Raw genomic sequence first — 10000 nt, forward strand, 5'->3', positions numbered from 1 at the left:
TTGGGAGTATTGAATACACCCATAATTCTGAGCTTCATGTTACTCCTCCCAAGAGACATGTCATGTCAGATCCAGGGCATCCCAATTCGATTGAATGGGATGACAGTTTCTCATTGCTAATCGGTAAAATCATAATTTCGATCAAATCACACATCGCAGTATACTAGACCCTCTAATTCTTTAAGAGGTTTATCTAAAAGATTGGCGATATAACTAGGACGACGTTTCAAATACCATACATGAGTTACTGGACATGCCAGTTTTATGTATCCCATTTGATATCTTCGTATCCGATAATCAACAAATTCAACTCCGCATTGTTCACAAAATTTAGGGCCCTGCTTTTCATTTCCAATTACTCGATAATTTCCACAAGCGCAAATTCCACTTTTTATAGGTCCAAAAATTCTTTCACAAAATAATCCATCCTTTTCCGGTTTATTGGTTTTGTAATGAAAAGTATAGGGTTTTGTCACCTCTCCAACGGTTTCTCCATTAGGTAGGATTTTATTGGCCCAAGCACTTATTTGTTGGGGAGAAACTGAGCCAATTCGGAGTTGTTGATGTTTATATCGGTCGATCATAGAAGACAAATTCTGATTCATTCCGATTAAGCTTCCTTCCTATTAATCTGGAAGTTCTTCTCAGATACAAGGAAATGATTCAGTTCCAGAGCCAAAGATCGTAATTCTCGGACGAGCAATCGAAAAGATTCTGGAGCATTTTCAGGTTTAGGTATTGTTCCTCCAATGATCATAGTACCAAGTACTTCTTGGCGAGCTCTAATATGATCAGATTTATAAGTAAGCATTTCTTGTAAAATATGAGCAACACCAAATCCCTCTAGAGCCCAAACCTCCATTTCTCCTACCCGTTGTCCTCCTTGCTTGGACCTTCCTCTAAGTGGTTGTTGTGTAACAAGTGTATAATGTCCACTGGAACGCCCATGTATTTTATCATCAACTTGATGAATTAATTTCAAGATATAAGGTTTTCCTATTATAACAGGTTGTTCAAAAGGGTCCCCCGTTCTTCCATCAAATAGTCTGCTTTTTCCTGGATACTCGGGTTCAAATACCCATGGATTCGCTGTTTGCTTACCGGCTTCATATAATTCGGAAAACACTAGTTTTCTCGAAGCCTCTTGTTCATATCTCTCATCAAACGGTGCTATTCGATAATGTCTATCTAGTAGACTCCCTGCTAACCCAAGCGAGCATTCAAATATCTGTCCCACATTCATTCGTGAAGGGACTCCTAATGGGTTGAAGACCATATCAACAGGTCTTCCGTCTTGCAAATAAGGCATATCCTGTCTAGGTAAAATTTTGGAAATGATACCCTTATTTCCATGTCTTCCGGCTACTTTATCGCCTACTTTCATTTCGCGTTTCTGTGAAATATATACACGAATCGTTTCCGGATTATAACTAGAACCCCCTTTTTTCTGGATCCATCTCACATCGATGACTCGACCCCTCCCACCTATAGGTAATTTTAGACAAGTTTCCTTTGAAGTGGATACCTGAATCCCAAGTATGGCCCGTAATAATCTATCTTCTGGAGCATATGATGATTCTTTCGCCACCTGAGGCGTTAATTTACCTACTAAAATATCGCCCGTCTCCACCCAAGATCCCAGCATCACAATTCCATTTTTGTCTAAATTGCGGAGTAAATGGGCTTCTAGGTGCGATATTTCGTTAGTGATTCTTTCAGGACCTTGGCTTGTCACATGAGTCTGAATTTCATATTTTCGTATGTGAAAAGAAGTATAAATATCTTCATATACTAGACGCTCGCTAATGAGTACCGCATCCTCAAAATTGTAACCTTCCCATGGCATATAAGCTACTAATACGTTTTTGCCCAAAGCGAGTTCGCCACCAACCGTAGCGGCACCATCCGCTAAAATCTGTCCCTTTTTAATGCATTTACCCCGCTGAACCCGGGGAGTTTGATGCATACAAGTATTTTTGTTGGAACGTTGATACATAACTAATGGAATGCTTAGAGTATCCCCATTACCCGATAAAATAATCTTGTCAGTATCGGTAGAAATGATCTTTCCCTCTTGATCGGCTATAGCGGGAACCCCTGAATCTAGAGCCAATTGGCGTTCCAACCCAGTTCCAACAATGCACTTCTCGGAACGCGAAAGCGGAACTGCTTGGCGTTGCATATTAGAACTCATTAAAGCCCGATTCGCGTCATTATGCTCGATAAAAGGAATGAGGGAAGCTCCCATAGAAAAATATTGAAAAGGAAAAATACTTCGAAGATGAACTTGTTCCCATGCAATAGTCAGGAATTCTTGGCGGTATCGAGCCGGAACAACCTGTTCTTCCTGAATACCCTGATTCAAGGCCAAAGAATTTCCTGCCGCTACCATATAATATTCATCTCGACTTGGGGATAAATAAAGCATCTGTGCTTTTTTTGATCTCTCAAATATTTTATAAAATGGACTTTCTAGAGACCCCCAACGACCAATCCTGGCATGAATTGCTAAGGATCCAATAAGTCCAACATTGATTCCTTCAGACGTGTCAATTGGGCAAATGCGTCCATAGTAACTAGGATGGATATCTCGTATCCGAAAATTAGCAGTTCGCCCGGTCAATCCTCCGGGGCCCAAATAACTCAATTTTCTCCCATGAACTATTTGTGTCAATGGATTTGTTCGATCCAAAACTTGAGACAATGGGTGTAATCCGAAAAAGGATTCATAAGTGGTTGTTAATGGAGTCGAAGTTACCAAATTCTGAGGAGTCGGTATCAATTTATGCCTAATTGCTCCGCATATAGTTCCTCTAACTACATTTTCTAAACGAACCAGAGCCAATCCGAATTGATCTTGTAAGAGATCCGCTACAGAACGAATACGCTTATTTTTCAAATGATTCATATCGTCAAGTGTACCCATTCCAAATTTCATTCCAATCAAATGATCCGCAGCTGCCAATATATCTCGCGGTAACAAAAATGTATTGTTCTGAGGTATATTAAGATTCAGTCTCTGGTTCATATTTCGTCGACCAATCCTTCCTAATTCACATCTTTGCTGAAAGAATTTCTTTTGTAATTCCTTACACAAGGATTCAGAAAATACCGGATCCCCGCCTACACAAGAAAATTGTTGATAAAACTCCAAAATGGCATTTTCTTTTGACCCAATTTTTTTTTTTTCCTTATCGGTCAGGAAAGACAAGAAAATTTCAGGGTAGCAAACATTCTCTAGAATTTCTCTTAGATTCGAACCCATAGCTGATGATAGAACTAGAATAGATATTTTCTGTTTCCTACTTACACGAGCCCATATCCTTGCTTTTCTATCAATCTCTAATTCGAACCTCCCCCCCCAATCTGATATTATGGTACCAGTATAGACCGAAATTCCGTTAGGATCCAATTCTGATCGATAATAGATACCGGGGCTTTGCAATATTTGATTGATCACAATTCTGTATATTCCATTTACTATAGAAGTTCCGAGGGAGTTCATTAAAGGAATGTTTCCAATAAAAATTGTTTGTTCTTGCATATCCTTACTGGTTTTCAAAATTAATCCTGCGGATACATATAATTTAGAAGAATATGTGAGTGATTCATATACAGCATCCCTTTCTTTTATCAACGGTTCCACCAATTGATATGTTTCCACAAATAATTGAAATTCAATTTCTTGATCTGTATCTTCAATTTTTGGAAACTTATCAAGTTCTTCTGTTAAGCCCCGATCCATGAACCCACAAAATCCTTCAAATTGTATCTGATTCAACCCAGGTATTGTATACATTTCCCCATTTTCATTCCCGAGCATTTTGAATTTCCCATTTATCAAAAAAATCCCATTCTTTTCTCATTCTTCATCGAATCATATGAATCGATCTAATAATGATGGAATTGAATTTCTATTCTGTTTACTGAATCACATGAAATTTTATCTAACTCCATATACCATATAATATATATGGAATGTATGAAATGCGTATGAACGGAAGAAGAAAAATTATACTCAAATTTTAATTTATATTTATAACAAACAGCTACATAAAAGAATTGATAAATGCCATTTAGCCTTATGGAGTTTTGTATAGAATATCAAAAAAAAAAATAATAATTCAATTTCTACCATTATTATGATATTCCATATTCCAATCCGATTGAATACCAGAAAAATGAAATGAATTCCTGATTTGATCTGTTCGTTGAGATAAAGACAAAATAATCATAAAATATATATCGGGAGAGAGTTGATTTTTCTAGCACTTAATTTTTTCATAGATTCCATTGTTCTGTTCAAAAAATGATTCGCAGAGAAGAGAGATGTTTTTACCCATTTTTTAGTTTTTTATTTTTTAGTAGAATATTTAGAATATGATTGAAGTGCGTACGAAAAGAGGGCTTGTATTTATTAAACATATGCAGATATAGCATTTCTATTTATATATGTCTTTCCTCTTTTCTTTTTATTCCATTATAGCTCTCTAGTGGAGACAACACATGGCGTGCTCTATCAAAAATTCTATTTTTTCTTTAATTTTAATCTATTCAATGAAAAATTGAAACACGATAATTTCTTGCTGATTCCCTATGGACATCATATCTAGATAGATAAAATACCTCATTAGATAACTAGAGCTGTGTAACAACTTATGTTCGGGGGTTTACATAGACTCATAATTGCTGTTATATTATTATAATATAATTTATAATTATATAATTTATAATTGAAATTAAGAAAGTTTTTTTATTGAATTGAAAAATTGAAAAAAAAAATCAATACTAATTAGTTATGTATCCATTTTTATTTTCTTATACCATTAGAGAAAGACAAGTGAAGAAGAATCGTCCATAAATTTGCCGTCAATAGTTAATAGTTAATGGTTCCAATTTTTTTGTCCTGCATTTTTACTTTTGTAACTGAGAATCCACATTTTCTTTTTCAATAGAAAAGAAAAAAGAAAGGGAAAGTTTTTGTTTTTAGATATTGTGTGTCTTGAGATACTATAACCAATTGAAGGTATGGATCCAATCTAAAAATAAAAAGGGGATACTCTCATTTTTTTGTTTGTAGCCTTTTGGCGACATGGCCGAGCGGTAAGGCGGGGGACTGCAAATCCCTTATTCCCCAGTTCAAATCCGGGTGTCGCCTGATCAACAAAAAACGCGAAATCCTATATTCTGTTTTGCTGATATAACTCGACCAATTTTCTCCGGCAAAAACAAGTGTAAGAAAAGGACTCTTGATACTTTCTTGATTATAAACTTGATTATAAACTTCCGGAGGTTTTGTTTTCTAAAGTGTTGTAAATCCTTACGTCTAGGATTCAAGGAAAAACTAGAGTAGTGGAAGGGAATGAGTAAATCTTGATATGGTAGCCCCTCCCCTACTAATAGAGGGGCTACTATCGGAGTCTTGAATTAGATTGGATAACGGGAGTGTTTAATTAACTAATGAATGGTTGTAGAAGGGTTGGAAGATACTTTGTATACAGACTGATGAAAGTCTCTGAGTGTTCAGGCATCCAATCAATATTAGATTGGATGGATAATTGGCTTTTACTTAATAAGGGACACCAAAAGAAAGAAGAAGTCTTATTATTGCTACATGTGAGTAACATTCTTTTGATACTTCCAAAAGTGTTACTGCGTATTTTGCTTGTGCTTAATGGTTCTCGATTTTACTAGAAATCATATAAGAACTTGTTATAAGCGGATTTATTGAAGTGTTTCATCAACGGTGGTGTGTCAGAATTCCCTTTTCCTTTTGACTCTGCACCGGTAATTCCACTATTATTAGTGAACAATAATGGAAAAATTCCTTCCTATTTGTTTCATATTCATAGAAATTAGGGGACATAATACACATGGATATAGTAAGTCTTGCTTGGGCTGCTTTAATGGTAGTCTTTACATTTTCCCTTTCACTCGTAGTATGGGGAAGAAGTGGACTCTAGGGGTACTTCTAATTGGGTTGAGGAATCAAACCGTATCAATTGTTTTCTAGATCGTTTTGCAAAGCCTTTTTAACTATTTTATTAGTCTTCATTTCGAAATTCTTGGATTCTAGTGGAGTAATGTATTCTATGAATAATACCCTTTCAATCAAAATCAAACAAACATTTCAATAATTCCCATGTTCGTATTTCGAAAGTAAAAGGGATACGGATGATAGGCAATTTATTAAAAAAAAAAAAGAATTCTTCCTAAATTTTCTATTTTGATGAACCAGCTCTTACCAGAGTTATATATGGACAATGAGGGACAAGGAACCCCCCCCCCTTTTTTTTTTCTGTATTTGTTTGTTTTTATTTCCTTCCCTCTTTACTGTTACTGTTCAAAGAGAAAAAAAGTAGTTCTTTTATTTAATAAGATCTTGCCTTAGTGTAGTCACATATTGCACACTTACCCCCTGTTTTATTTATTATTTTAGGAATTTTATTTATGCCATGCTTTATTGACTCATTTCATATCATGGATCAAAGAAAAGAAGTTAAATTAAAAATCGGTTCCATGAAATGAAAGAATTAGAAAATCGTAAGACTTGCCTTTCAATTATTTCAGATTGATTGAAATCAACACAAATAAAATAGATCAAGCGAAGAAATAAAATTGAGATACTATGTACATTACATATATTTCATTACATATATTTAATTGATATCGACATGTATGAAGATACATATTGTAGATTCATCTATATTAAGCTTGTATCTTTATACATTACAATAATAGATATGGATAGTATGGTAGAAAGATTCATATTTTTTTTCTACCATACTATCGAGTTTGATAGGATACTGCTGATTCTAGTCCATTCATTTTATTTAATTTATTTAAGACGTGAAATTGGAATCCTTTTTTTCTTAAATCCTTGATAAAAAGTCAAGTTTCATTCAAATTAATCACTTTGACTGACAGTTTTTACGTATATTATAAGTAAAAAGGCGGTAGGAACTAGAATGAACAGCGCTGTAGCAATAAATGCGAGAATATTTACTTCCATAATTTCATTGTTTTTTTTACTTCGCAATAACTCGGGATTTAATCCCATAGAGATGATAAATTTGTCGCTTGTAAATTCAATGCGATGACTTACATTTCAATGACATCGAATCGGATCAATATCATGAATAACAATATCTAAGCTATCAAATCGATTCACCGTCGAGAATTGAATAGTATAACATAGGAAGCTCTTTTATCCACACCGAATACAAAATTGGATTCCTGGCCCAATCAAAAGAATTCCTTTCCTTTATTTCTATATATTCTTTTCCACTCTTTCTTTTCGATAATCTACCGCCTTCCTTGTACAATCATCTGATGATGTATCATCTGACTGCTTTTCCACTTTCACCGTTTACAAATAGTTTACAAATAAACCCCAACAAAAAATGGAAAGGAAAAAATAAATAAAAAAGGCTATCCTTGGGAATGAAATTCTTTCATTTGTATTCCCTTTCACAGAAAATGGAGGGATCAATTGATGTATTTTTTTTTTATTGTATCCGTCGGGACTGACGGGGCTCGAACCCGCAGCTTCCGCCTTGACAGGGCGGTGCTCTGACCAATTGAACTACAATCCCAGGGCAATAAAGAAAAGTGTACAGCATAGATATTCTTATGATTTCATTCAAGCCATTTTCTATTTAAATTTTAGATTCGAATCGCCGTGTTGTAACAAACAAAGGCGCGAGTGATATATTGATATCCATACGGGTATGCGCTTTAGTGAGAGCAACGCGGATTACTAGTTACTAGTAATCCTTTCGTTATTGCCAAATCGATCGATAATCAATTTTAAAATGAAAAAAAAAAAAGAGTCTTTTTTCTTTACTTTACTCTTTCTTTTCATTAAACTTTATACTTAATGATCCTGATATGAATCTAGATCATTATCAAGGTCAGAATTTATGGGAACAAATAAATAGAACAAATAAAAAACAAATAGCGGTAGGGATGGATATATCAGAAAATTGGACTTTTTTTATTCTTCCCTAATTTTTTTGTTTGGCTTTTCTGGAAAACAAAATACAAAAAAATGGGCATTTTATGTTATGGCGGATCAGCGAATTATTGGGCCGAGCTGGATTTGAACCAGCGTAGACATATTGCCAACGAATTTACAGTCCGTCCCCATTAACCGCTCGGGCATCGACCCAGGAAGAATCAATTATAGGTTTATTGATAATCCATGATCAACTTCCTTTCGTAGTACCCTACCCCCAGGGGAAGTCGAATCCCCGCTGCCTCCTTGAAAGAGAGATGTCCTGAACCGCTAGACGATGGGGGCATATTTGCCTGACCGACATCATACTATGCTCATAGTATGAACAGTTTTTTGAAATTGTCAATATAATGGAATGATATGACTAGATCCGAAAGCTTTTTCCATCTTTTATGATTTTCCATTTTTGATTCATGATTTATACTCATAAATCATTCATTTGAATCGCCACTCTATTCTATATAGAAATAAATTAGATATAGAAATAAATTAGATAAATTCAATCTATTATATTATTATATTATATAAATCGATATTATAAAAAGAAACTAGATTATATTAATAATACAAAGTATAAGATCCTTTCGGGAAGTGATTGGTCTGACATAAACATAAAAAGGGGAGTTAAACTTCATTTCTTCCACTTTCATTCTTCATTTCTTCCACTTTCATTCATTGATTCACTCATTATTAAGATTAAGACGAGACAGGCGTATTTCTATCTCACACTAAGCCAGGAAATTAACAAAAAGTAAATCTGGAATTTTGGGAAGAGGGAGCAAGAAGTTATCGAAAATTATGTGTGTTTTTTTTTTTTTCTAAAAATTGGGTTCGGTGGACAAAGCAAATCTCTTCATCACATGTTTCGATAAAATATATTGGATCCATGTCGAATTGCTAAGGTACATCTATTAATCAAATCAAATAAATGAATTTCGTTCTGTTCTGATAAGCCAATTATGATCGGCCTTGAAACAATTCATTGCATTGATATTTATCAAATCCAATATCAATAAACCCATTTTACCCTCTACACGTTAAGTAAATTAGAATTCTCATTCCTGAATGAGCTACTAGCCACTATGAGTCTACTGCATATACTTATATATATATAACTTATACTTATATATATATATATAAATAGATCTTATCGATTCATTCAGTAATTGAATCGAACGGCCCTTTTAACTCAGTGGTAGAGTAACGCCATGGTAAGGCGTAAGTCATCGGTTCAAATCCGATAAGGGGCTTTTGGCTTTTTTTTTCATAAAACTCCAGTGAAATAGTAGTATTCATATTTAAACGAAGAATAGGGGTGTTGTTTTTATTGGTAATAAAAAACCAACTGTATATGTATAATAATTTAATTAGAAACTGTATAATTTAACTCTAATAAGTTATTATCTAATAAGTTATTATTCTAATGAGTTAGAGTAGAGTAATTCTAAAAGAAAGTTGAACATTTGTTTATTATAATGAATAATGATAAGTCGTCTCTTGAATTGACAAATATATATATATATTTTTATTTTTATTTTGCATTATATTATTCCAATCAAATCCATTGTAAAGAATTGTAAAGATTAGAAATCAACAAAAGAAAAAGTAAGTGGATCTAACCCATTGAATCGTGACTATATCCACTATTCTGATATTAAAATTCGATAGAGATGAAATTGGAACAGTAGATTTCTTTTTTTTTTTCATATTTATTTGGACTCCACAAGAATCTGTCGATATTTCCGATTCAATCTTCTTGTTACTAGGAATAAATTAATATTCTATTCCTTTATAGAGAAAGAGAAACGTTTATTTCAAGTTACAACCTAAGAGCCTTTTTCAATATCTTATCTTTCTTTGATTCCAGAACACAACAAGACCCATTTCTATCTATATAGAATATATAGAATTTTTTAGATATAAATCTAAATCAAATCATGTCTTCACATATCAAATATTTCCATATCGATACATATGACACTT

At 33.9% G+C, this 10000-nt stretch overlaps 1 non-coding gene across 1 annotated transcript; it reads left to right on the top strand.

Annotated features, from left to right (window-relative positions):
* The first annotated feature begins 9195 nt into the window (after window positions 1-9195).
* TRNAT-GGU (transfer RNA threonine (anticodon GGU)) lies at window positions 9196-9267 on the top strand. The gene has a single exon. It is a non-coding gene; the product is annotated as a tRNA-Thr (tRNA).
* Window positions 9268-10000: the final 733 nt, after the last annotated feature.

The sequence above is a fragment of the Durio zibethinus genome, unplaced genomic scaffold (genome assembly GCF_047325235.1).
Source record: "Durio zibethinus cultivar Kanyao isolate XHJ-2024 unplaced genomic scaffold, ASM4732523v1 HiC_scaffold_142, whole genome shotgun sequence".
Classification (NCBI taxonomy): domain Eukaryota; kingdom Viridiplantae; phylum Streptophyta; class Magnoliopsida; order Malvales; family Malvaceae; genus Durio; species Durio zibethinus.